Source organism: Tiliqua scincoides, chromosome 4, assembly GCF_035046505.1.
Source record: "Tiliqua scincoides isolate rTilSci1 chromosome 4, rTilSci1.hap2, whole genome shotgun sequence".
Taxonomy (NCBI): domain Eukaryota; kingdom Metazoa; phylum Chordata; class Lepidosauria; order Squamata; family Scincidae; genus Tiliqua; species Tiliqua scincoides.
Genome location: NC_089824.1, coordinates 17,425,867 through 17,437,340, shown reverse-complemented (window position 1 = coordinate 17,437,340; position 11,474 = coordinate 17,425,867). Strand labels below are relative to the sequence as shown.

At 45.7% G+C, this 11,474-nt stretch overlaps 1 non-coding gene and 1 pseudogene across 1 annotated transcript; both read right to left on the bottom strand.

Annotated features, from left to right (window-relative positions):
• Positions 1-6,127: 6,127 nt before the first annotated feature.
• TRNAR-ACG (transfer RNA arginine (anticodon ACG)) lies at positions 6,128-6,200 on the bottom strand. Its single transcript has one exon. It is a non-coding gene; the product is annotated as a tRNA-Arg (tRNA).
• A 4,903-nt stretch (positions 6,201-11,103) lies between these two features.
• LOC136649790 (5S ribosomal RNA) lies at positions 11,104-11,220 on the bottom strand (annotated as a pseudogene).
• Between the last annotated feature and the right edge of the window lie 254 nt (positions 11,221-11,474).

Genomic DNA, 11,474 nt, shown 5'->3' with positions numbered 1-11,474 from the left:
TGCCGCGGGCTGCATCTGGCCCCTGGGCCGGGGTTTGGAGACCCCTGGTCTAGAGCAGCTATTTTCAACCACTGTGCCGTGGCACACTGGTGTGCCGCGAGTGGTCCACAGGTGTGCCACAGGAATTTGGGGGAAGGTCATTTATTAATAGGGCCAATGGGAGATGTGAGCCCCCACTGCCAGCATGGTGTGCCTTGTCAACTGTCAAAAACCTGGTGGTGCGCCTTGACCATTTTAGTGCCTTGTCAGTGTGCTGTGAGATGGAAAAGGCTGAAAATCACTAGTCTAGAGTGCTTTCCATACTAGCAGTTTGAATTGTGGCTTGAAAATATGGTCACCTCCATGCATTTATTTCTACTGGTAGGAAAATGGAAAATTATGGTAACAACCTGCTGGCCCCTGTGCATTTGATTTCAATGACTCCTGTATGACTGGACACCACTTTGTCAATTTTTTTAATGAGCTGCACTAGAAGCATGCAATAGGCATGCTAGAAACATTGCTTCCTCCAATTTGCTATTAGAAAAACAAATGCAGCCCTAGTTTAACAGTCATTGCTTCTCCCAAAAACTCTTGGGAATTGTAGTTTGCTAATAATGCTGATAATTCTTTGTTAAAGACCCCAGTTCCCCCACAGAACTAGTCTAGAGAGCCTAGAACTAGAAAGATGTCTGACTATCCTACTTATTTAAGTAAATACTCCATCTATGCCTATTGCAACCCTTTTCTGTATAGCCTCAGTTGGCTCTACACTTCTGCCTCCATGTCTGTAGGAATAGGAACTAGATAACCTTGAGTCACCCAAGCTGTTAAATGGGTCATAGGATGGGTGAACGGGGGTAAAGGGTCATCCCTGACTCCGTCTTCTCCTTGTCCTCACAATTTGTTTGCACTAGAATTATAAGACATCTGGAGTACTGGCAGAGAAGCACCAATAGCAGCTACTACTGTATCTATCAATTATTGGTGAAAAAATGTTGTAGGCTTTTTTTTTTTTTTTTTTTTTTTTAGCAGCTGCAGAATTATAAGGAGCCATGACTTTCTGAGCATTTTCAGAGGAAGTTTTAGCTAATGCAAGCCTGGTAGTGTTTCATATAGCTGCAAGCAGGAGACAGAAGCTGTATATCACAAAGGAAGTTATCACAGTACATCTTGTCATATAGGTAGAATATACATAGAAAGTTTATTTTTTCAGATTGAATATCCAAGTCCCTGAGGTGAAAGAGTAATGAATGACATCTCACTGACTGCCCAGACAGATCTCATTTTGCACTCCTAGATAATATACAGTAATCGGATCGCAGAAGTCATAAAACTATATTTCAAACAATGTTCACGGGGGCCAAAGGAAAAGAAACTGCTTTGCCCAAATTAGTTTTCAAGCTCAAAAGACGAATGTTAGTTTTTCTGCAATTCACAACCCATGTTTTACTCTCTGATGCATGCAAATCATTTTAGCATATGTCTCAGTTTCCCCAACTTTTGGTACCTGGGGCATAGATTTTTCTCTAGCGTGAAACTGGAGCTACAGTACAATCTCATATTCAAAAAAGAAGCATGGGTACTCTCTTGTTCAACTCCTGGAACAATATGCAGAAATTCTCCTTACAACAGAAGGACAGCTCAGTAATATTGCCATTCTAGCTTAATCCCCTTTGCCAAATAAAGGGTGAGACATGCCTTCTGGATGTGGCTTTGAGTTTTCCTATAAGCTATCTCCATCTTACAGAAATTTTATGTGCCTTCACCAGCCCATCCATGCACCACTACATTGGCAGCAGGTTGCGAGGAATCTGAGGTGACAGTGGATTCAGGGTGCTTTTCACCTTGAGTCTGCCACCTCTGTCCAACCTGCTGCCAATGCTGCCAAAGCCACATCGATCAGCTTCCTGCTGACGCAAGTGAGAAGCATGTTGTTCCCCTCCTTACCAAACTCCCTGTGTGCTGCCATGAAACCTGGAAGTGCAGGACTGTACCAGTAAATGAAACTAGAAGTTCCACACTTCTGAGTTTCATGGCAGCGCACAAGGCTGCCCTGTGGCAAAGCTCCACTTTCCATGCTCTTCTCTTGATGCTCCAGCATGGAAGATTCTATGCTGAACTATCAGCTCAGAACAAGGTGCTTTCTTTGGCTCCCAGCGCAGGGCCGTTTTGGTCAAATTGGTCAAATTGCCCTAAGGCCAGCCCTAGTGCCATTCCTGACCTTCACTACAACCAATCTCAGAAGCATGGTGAAAAAAGCTATTCCAGGGCACAGCCAGGATCTTCAGAAACCTTTTGCATATTAAGCAGGTTTGAATCTGGTCAATACTTGGGTGGCAGACAGCCTAGAAGCCCTATTTATGCCACCTTGTGTTTTACCATGGATGTAACATAAGCTATAAATGTACTAGATAAATAGTAGGATAAAATATCCCTGAGATGCTGGTGACAAGCTGGCAGACAGCCTGAGTAGCTAGCGACCCTAAGATGGTGCGGGGTCCAGAAAAAAGACAGGGTCTGGAAGTGTAAATCCTTATCTCAAGCACAATGCAGTGGCTTCTTAAAACAGCAGAAAAATCATAGGTAGCCACGTTGGTCCATTGGAACAAAAGAAATTCCCAACACAAGAAGAGTGATACCTTTATTAGGACCAACTTAAATATCACAACGTGAAGAATGTTCTCCAGGATTTTTCTTCAGGCTGGATGTTAAGCCAAATCTAATGGCAGGGGAGAGTATCAAACTTGGCCATGATGGCAAAGCTCCAAGTCTGCAGTTTGTAACAGTCTTACGTTAGCGTGCAAGTTTTATGCAGATTTAATTTGATTCACCTCTGCTAAGGGCAAAATAGAGTTCAGTTTGTACTGAGGGCAACACAGACAAAGAAACAATGGCTGCTTGCCCCCACCTGATTTTTTTTTAAAAAAAATATACAATTTAACAGTTACTTGGGTCTGACTCCAGCACTAACTGGAACACATGGAACCCCTGCAAGGCAAAAAAAAAACAACACACAAAAAAAACGTGGTATTCTTTTTATTAGGAAAACTGGAGACTAATTTTATGTTGTGCACCTAAACTGTCAAATTAGTTAGTATAACTAATGGCCCAGTTCTATTTGTGTGGTATCCACTGTGGCACTCTCTCCACTGGACTGCAGAGCACGGTCGCCAGTGCAAAGACCAGAAGGCTGTGTGCCACCAGAGGTGCCCCGCATATCAGCTGCTGGTGCAGTTTTGCTGATGGTGGAGGTGGATCAGGGCAGGGAACAGGCCAGGAAGGGGGTGGATCAGATGTAGAACAATGGTGGATCTTAGCAGCATCGACAGTGGCCGAATCCAATCCTGAGCCTGACATGCCCCCAGCAGCAGTACAGATCTATACCAGCAAAAGAGCTGCCTTAGATCTGAGTAGGCCCAAAAGGGATCAGGCAATAGATCCTCTGCTGGTGAACAGGATGCTGTTCAGCCATTACACCAGGATACTGACTCTGAATACTGAGCACCAGCATGGGATAGGATTGGGCCATTAGTGACAGAAGGATCTGCAAATTGCCCACCCCCAGTTAATTCCTATCTTCAGGTGGTAGGTGATCTTCTGCCTTTAAGCTCTTGCTTCTGGGCACTTTAATTGGGTATACTCTAAAACACACACAAATTGTTGTGTTGGTTATTGGAAAAAAAAATCCAGAAGCTGGGCATGTTGATAAAGCCCCAAGTCCTGCAAGCCATTCCATATTAGCAAGACTTCGTGACTTATAAATGAGCCTCTGACCGTCAGCAAACAGTGGGGGTCAGAATTGCGATAGGTAGGACAGAGTCATGATGCTCGTGCACCAAGGGATATATTCACAGAAGTCACATTTCACTGCAACAAAACCTGGTCCCTGCTTATAGAAGAATCAATATTATTCAATATTAACATTTGTATCCTTCCTTTCCAATCAGCACAGAACATCTAAGTATTTTTCCCCACTGCACCATAACTCTGGGAGGTAAGATAGGCTGAGAGATAAGGACCCATGAAAGATGCATTAGTAGCTTTATGGCCAAGCAAGGATTTAGAACCAAGACTACCTTGAGCAAATCAAAGACCTTCTCTGTTGCATCAGGCTGGCTTTGTTTAGAGCTGCAATGCCTTGCATGGGCAGTATTTGAAAGAAATTGCAGGAGACCAGTGTGTAACCATGTATGTGGGAATGTGGCATAGACATCTGAGGGCATGGGATGCTTTTTAACACAACTGCACATGTTGCAGAAACAGACATACACATTTGTAACATGCTGACACATCAGGTACAACACAATGTCCTTCCCTGAAAAGAATATCTAACCAGGCAAAGGGGGTACATTTTAAAGTGGTGTCTCTTAAATTTAGCAGGGTGAGAGCAGCTGCCCTTCTTCACCCAGCCTGGCATCTTTTCCGGTGACTGTTGTGGTGTGGTGGTTCTGGAGTTAGACCTGGTTCAAATCCCCACTCAGCCACGAGGTTTCCTGGGCAACCTTGAACTATTTCTCAGCCTCACCTACCTCACAGGGTTGTTGTAAGGACAAAAGAAAGGACGAAACTATATATACCACCCTGAGCTCCTTGGAGGAAGGGGTGGTATAAAAATGTGAAAAATAAATATCTCTTTTATGAGTGTTTTTCTTGATAGCCCTTTGGGACAGGGAACCATTTATTGATTTATTGTGCTATATAAACAGCTTCTGTGAACTACTTTTTTTTCTTGAAAAGTGATGTATAAATAGATCTATGTAGAAAATTTGTCCTAGCTGAAGCAAGTCGGAGACTTCCAGGCAGCCAGTCTTGGCTACACATCCATGATCCAGGTGAGAACATCAAACCGCTCCTCTGAAACGCTCCTTAAACACAAATTCCTATACAATCGCTTGAGTGTTCACAACCATAATTTTTGATCCGTGAGTAAATATTTTGGGGAAAAGATGAAAGAGAAAAGAAATCAGAGGCCCCTGCAGTAAAGAGCAGCAGCTGCAGCTTCCTACAGGTGAAAAACAGTCTCTTCCCCCTCTTGAAAGAAATTGTTACTCACCAGGTGTGCTTATATACTTTAGTCTCCTCTGGAGGCCTTGGGCTACCACAACCGCCATTTCCACCTTTCTTCTGATGGACTGCAAGCAAAAGAGAGTCCCGGGAGCCCTCCATCTGCCTCTCCTGTCTCTGCTTTAATACGCAGCTGCATTTTATTAAGGGTGTGTTTGTAACAGACACACAGTCCTGTACAAAATAGCTATCTTAGTACTGGTGGCCTGGTTTGATTATCCAGCATACACCATTGGTGGCTGGTTAAGCTAGCCTTCAGCTCTTCCCAGTGGCGTAGCCAGGGCATCTGGCATCCAGGCTCCATAAATTCTTAACATCCTCCCATACCTCCATACAACACCGCCCCCAAGCCTCAGAAGGCCTCTGAAAAGGACCTCCTTGACACCCCCTCAAGGAGTGGTACCCAGCGCAATGGACCCCCAACCCCCCTTAGCTACACCACTGGCTCATTCAAGTGCCTGGAATGCTCCCCACAGCTGAACAATCCAAGATGGCACTGAAGATGCCTCTGTGAGGAAAAGTGACCTAGTAAGAGTTGGGCCCCCATTTAGGATACTGGACAGGTGTGGAGAACAGCGGAGAACAGGCGGATGTCAAGGGCACTCTCTATTGCACCAAAGTGGTTGCAGGTGGTTTTTCGCAGAGAACCCTTTAGGTTCACCTCTCCTCAGCATCATTCAGGGGAGGAGATGTGTCAGTAAACCCTGCAGTCTTGGGGAAAGCACTGGAAGAGGTCTTGTAAAATGCATCCTTTTTAACCTCCCCTCTCCCTTTTGCAGATTCAAGGTGGACTGTGCTGTACACTGGCAGACAGGTCATCCTGGCACCTCTGGAAATATTTGCCATTTGCTTTCGCCATTCTCCTCAGTCTGACAGTCAAGGATACCTCTGTGGGGAGTGATTCTGTTGGTCACTGAACCTACAACTTTGGGTACTACTAGGAGACAAATAAAAGAGCCAAATAGATGCACACTCCGATACACAGGGACCCCATTGGTGCTCACTGCAACCTCAGCATTGTTCAGAAGAGAGAGAGAGAAACACTCTGCCAAGTTTCTCCTGTGGCTCAAAAAGTGAAGTACAAGCCAGGCAGGAGTCGAACCTGCAGTCTTCTGATCCGTAGTCAGATGCGTTATCCATTGCGCCACTGGCCCTGCTCCATAAATATTTTATTGTCTGCTCTCTGAGGAAACCAGGCCAATGTGCTATTGATTGCAACAGGGAGATGGCCAAAGGCTTTTCATAGAGAGCCCTTTGCTGCTCACTTTGACTTATTGTTCAGAGGTGAGGGAGGTGAGTTGAACCCACATCCTTTCGCAGTGGTAGGATAGGAAGCAGGTAGTCATGCACTGCACTCTCTACTGTGCCACAGAGCCTGTTTACAGCTGTCGCTTCAGGCAGCATATGGGTGGGGGCTTCCATTGCTGCCCACCTACTTGTCTTCACTGCTCCTCCTCCTCCTTCCAGTCCTTGGATTGGAAAAGGGAGGCAGGACAGGAAGGAAAGAGGGATTGTGGAAGGGAGGAGAGTGCTGAGCTAGAGCAGGAGTTCCAAAGTTTTTGGCAGGAGGGCCATATCAGCTGTCTGACACTGTGTAGGGGGCCGGGGGGGGGAAGAATTAATTTACATTTAAAATTTGAATAAATTTACATAAGTTTACATAAATGAATATATTAAAGATGAACTTATATGAATGAATGAAGGTCTTGCAATAGCTCAAGGCCTATAAAAGGCCTTGCACAAAGCAAGGCTGGCTTTTCCTTTGCTGCCGCTACTGCATCACAGATGTGAAACAGCAAGCAGTGGAGGGAGCCCTCATCCCACAGCTCACGCGAGAGGTCAAACAGTTGCCCTCATGCTGAGATCAGTTGCGTCGGGCCAGAGCGGGCTCCAACAAATTTCTGGGGGGCCAAAGGCTCATTGGAGACTGGGGGCTCCCTGAGGGCCGCATTGAGAGGCCTCGAGGGCCACAAGTGGCCCCAGGGCCGGGGTTTGGCCACCCCTGAGCTAGAGCATTGCTAGCTCAGGGGGAGTGAGAGAAGCACAGGCTGGTTCATCATTGGGTAAGGGGGATGCTAACTGAGGCATTGGGAGATCTTAGGCTAATCATAGTGTAATTGGTACTCATCTCTGCGTCAGAGGCGAGGGCTGGGTACACTTTCTTTAGTGGCTCTTCTCCTCCCCCCAAAAAATAAGCCAGGCAGGAGTTAAACCTGCAGTCTTCTGATCTGTATTATGCACTGTACCACTCACCCTGCTTCTTAAACTGCTTACCAGTTGTCTTTGAGGAAACCAGACCTCTATTATTTACAGGTAGGCATGTGGGCCTGGCACTACTCCAAATTTTTGCCTTTGCTCTCATCCTTCCCCCATCATCCCAGATACCAAGTTGACACCAAAGATGCCTTAGCAGGGTAAAGATGATGCTTGCAGCCCAACCTGATCCAGGATTGGGCTGTTGGGGGCAGGGCTTTATGACAGCAAAAGACTCTTCTGCTGTCATCAAATGGCTACCAACATACAGTAAAGATTGCCAGAATTGCAGCCATTTTGCAAACATCAGTGGGGCAACATTTTTGCTACAGAGTGGGGCAGGGGAGGAACAGAGGTGGGGAGGCAGCAGGAGGGGGTGGATCAGGTTCTCTTTGGACCTATGCCAGCTAAAAAGTTGGTACAGGTCTGAGGAGAACCATTGTGGAGTGGGAGGCTTACGGGTGGGGAGGGATAAGGGGAAATAATTCTCCTTTCCCCTCTGAAGCCTCTCAATCCCCCTCTCCCCTGCTGGATACAGCACATGACTTTTTCGCATGGCTGCATCAACAGGGGAAGGGTAGGACTGGGCTCTTTGCTTTTCTGAAATCTCGGCAGACTTTGTCCACAGCATTTCCCTATCTACTAGACTAGTCACTCTATCAAAAAAGAAGATGAGTTTCGTCTGGTATGACTTGTTCATGAGAAACACATGCAAACTCCTATTTTAAAAAAATCACACATTTATTTTCTAAGCACTCACAAATACTGTACTTGGCAATCTGTTCCAGGATCTGTCTAGCTATTGAAGTCAAGCTAACTGGTCTGTACTTCCTGGATCTTCTTTCTTCCATGCATTTAATGATAGGGATAACATTTGCTCCTCTCTAGTCCTCCAGCATTTCATCCATTATCCGTGATCACTTAAAATTTATACACAGCCATGGAGAGAAGCAGAAAATAGGCAGACTTGCAGGTTTTATTCAACTGTGGTGAAGATGATGTGTTTCAAATACAGGTGGAAGTTCTTCTATGACCTTTGTTTGAAAACAGTGTTATTTATTTTACTCAGAAGTAAGCCCATTGTGTTCAGTAAGAAGTAGGCTGTAATCCTATCTTACTAATCAGAAACAAACACCTCTACCTATATTCCACACAGTTGCAACTGAGCCATGCAACTGAGTTTGATGCAACAGGAATGCTGAAGAGACAGGTAACTTTTTCAACTGAACATAGGCTTGTCTCTTTGGCCATTGGAACTACTGCAGTCAATGAAGCTCCATCTATATGCACAATTCTGTCCTCAACTCGTGTGTTGTCTTTTTGCATTATAGCTTGTGCGATTATCAACCTGCTCATCAATCTGAGGCTGCAATCCTATATACACTTTCCTGGGAGTAAGCCCCACTGAACACAATGCGATTTACCACTGAGTAGACATGTATAAGATTGTGCTCTGTGTTTATCAACCCATGCTTACATGCTTCCTCATACTATACATCAGTCTATCTTTTCTTACACAGAACTGCAAAGCCTGTTTGTAAAGAAAAATGTAACTTTAGCAGAAAGTGTTTTAAGCTGTTAGAACCTTGTGGTCAAAGCAGGGTAATAAATTGTATCACAAAAATTAGAACAATTATGGAAAATTAATAAATCTTTGGCTGCAGTTTGGTTATAGCAGCTTCTTACTCTGCAGCAGTTGGTGTTGGCAGCTGTGAAACAATTGAAATTACCGTCACCTCATTAGTACATTAGTATATATCACAATTGTTCTTCCCTTCATAATAATCCAAATCCTACCCTGTTCCAAAGATCACACTTAAAGCTCAAAAGTGGTTGTAAATTTTTCACTTATATAATTACATCCAGCGGCATAGCTAGAGAGGGTGAAAAGCACTAAGTTTTGCAGGCACCTGAATGTGCCGTGCAAGCGTCCCCTCCCCCTCTAGACGGTAGGAGCGAAACAGAGGTATTTACCAGAAGGAGAAGGAGAGGGGCTTTGTTCAGGTGCCTGTAAAACTTAGTGCTTTGCACCCTCTCCAGCTATGCCACTGATTACATCCTTTTGTGAGCAATCTTTTCCCTTGACCCCAAATACATACGCTGGGACCTCACCACATCATACAAAATGATGGCTCAGTCCTATCAAGTGGGTCCACTGCCTGAAAAGGCACCCCACCAGTTCAGGCTGCCACAAAGTAGCTGTAAAGTTGCCAGGAGGCCTGCTGGAGCAGTTGAACCCGGTTCAGGGGGAGGAATGCGGAGGAGATGGGGCGGGTGGTGGGCAGATCAGGCCCAGGAGGAGGGTGAGTTCAGTACCAACGGTGTATGCCCTTTCCAGACCAAATCCACCTGCATGGTGCAATGCGGACTTGCGCCAGTGAAATCACTGGTGCAGTCAGAATTGTTCATAGCTGCAGCAACTGTTACCTTGCACATGCCTGATCTCATCTGATCTCGGAAGCTAAGCAGGTTTAGGCCTGGTTAGGACTTGGATGGGAGACCGCCTGGGAATACTGGGTGCTGTAGGCTTATACCATAGTCTTTTGAGACTGAAGGTTGTCAACCAGTGGCATAGCTAGAGAGGGTGCAAAGCACTAAGTTTTGTAGGAAGCCTCACCCCAGCATGCTAGTGGCCCTTGCCCCTTCGGAGCTATTCCAGGGAGGGGAGCAAAATGGCAGTGTGCACCTACGTTTTGCTCCCCTGCCTGGAATGGCTCCAAAGGGGAGAGGGAGGGGCTGCTCTGCAAAACATAGTGCTTTTCACCCCCTCCAGCTATGGCCATGGCTCATAGTGGGTGCTGGGGTTTACCCTGGGGCAAGAGGGAAAATGTTTCATTAGCCACAGGAGACTTCCAGCAGACAAAAATCCCTCACGGCGCTGCTGTATCGCTTTAAGAGGGCTTTCTTTCTCTTTCTCTTTCCCTTTCTCTTCTTTTAGAACCTCCTTTCCCCCCTCTGCCCACCTGCTCCCCTCCCTTCTTACTCCTCAGGCTGTTCCCAAACTTAGAGTAGTGATCCCAGCACAAGTCTTTTCTTTATCCCAGCAAGAGATATCATGAGGAAGAGGGTGCCATTTGCAGCCGAGCTCTTTGCACGTTCTTAGCGTCGGCTCCGAGGAGAGATGGAATATTGGATATCATTTTGTCCAGGCCTGAATCTATAATTGAGAAGATGAGAGTTCATTACAGGCTTTGGCCTCCGAGTGCTTGTCTTGGCAGGAGGCTTGGCTGAGTGTTAAAATCATTATGGGGTTGCCTAAATCTAAACAAACACCCACCTTTTCCATTTATTGCTGGGATGAAATGACTTGCCTTGTGGAATACCTCGAGTTGTCAACTTCTCATTCCTCTGTGGTGGTTAGGGTTTTCTCCCCCTAAGTCAGACATGCTCACCTTACATTACATTTACAACAAGAACTGCATTGTGTCTGGTGGGGGTTCTATCATATCATTATAATGTCTTTTTTTTTTTTTTGCACAATACAGGAGTTTTATTATTCAGTGCTAAGGCTCTTCTTGTTCCCTGTGAAACGCGGTAAAATAAAACAAAGGGAAAAGGAAGAGAGGGATTTGTCTAATGCCATGTCAGGCAAGTTCCTACAGGAAGCATTTCAATCTATGACCTGGGGTGCAGAGACATACAACATACCCAGAGCAGAATTTTCTCCCCCAAAATGGTTTGAAGACAGATGAATCACTTGTAGCCTTGGTTGAAAAGTAACCTCACCATCTTCAGGACATTTGTACCTTGTTCTGTCCCAAGTTATATGGTTGGCAACCTTCAGTCTCGAAAGACTATGGTATAAGCCTACAGCACCCGGTATTCCCAGGCAGTCTCCCATCCAAGTACTAACCAGGCCTGACCCTGCTTAGCTTCCGAGATCAGACGAGATCGGGCATGTGCAGGGTAACAGTTGCTCTCCCGAGTTGGTTATGAAGGAACTAGGTCGGCAAGACCGCTGCAAAAGCCAGCTGTGAGTCGCACTGATTGGCTAGTACCTGTAACGTTATGGGCAGCCCAATCCAAATTAATCCTAACCAAAATGCTCATGCTTTGATGCAGCAGGGCCAGTATGGCCACTGATGTATGCAGCAGAGAAAGCAAGGCTGCTAGAGGTCTCTACCTGTAAAGTAGCCACATTGGGACTACTTGGACCTGCACCAGCAAAATCGATT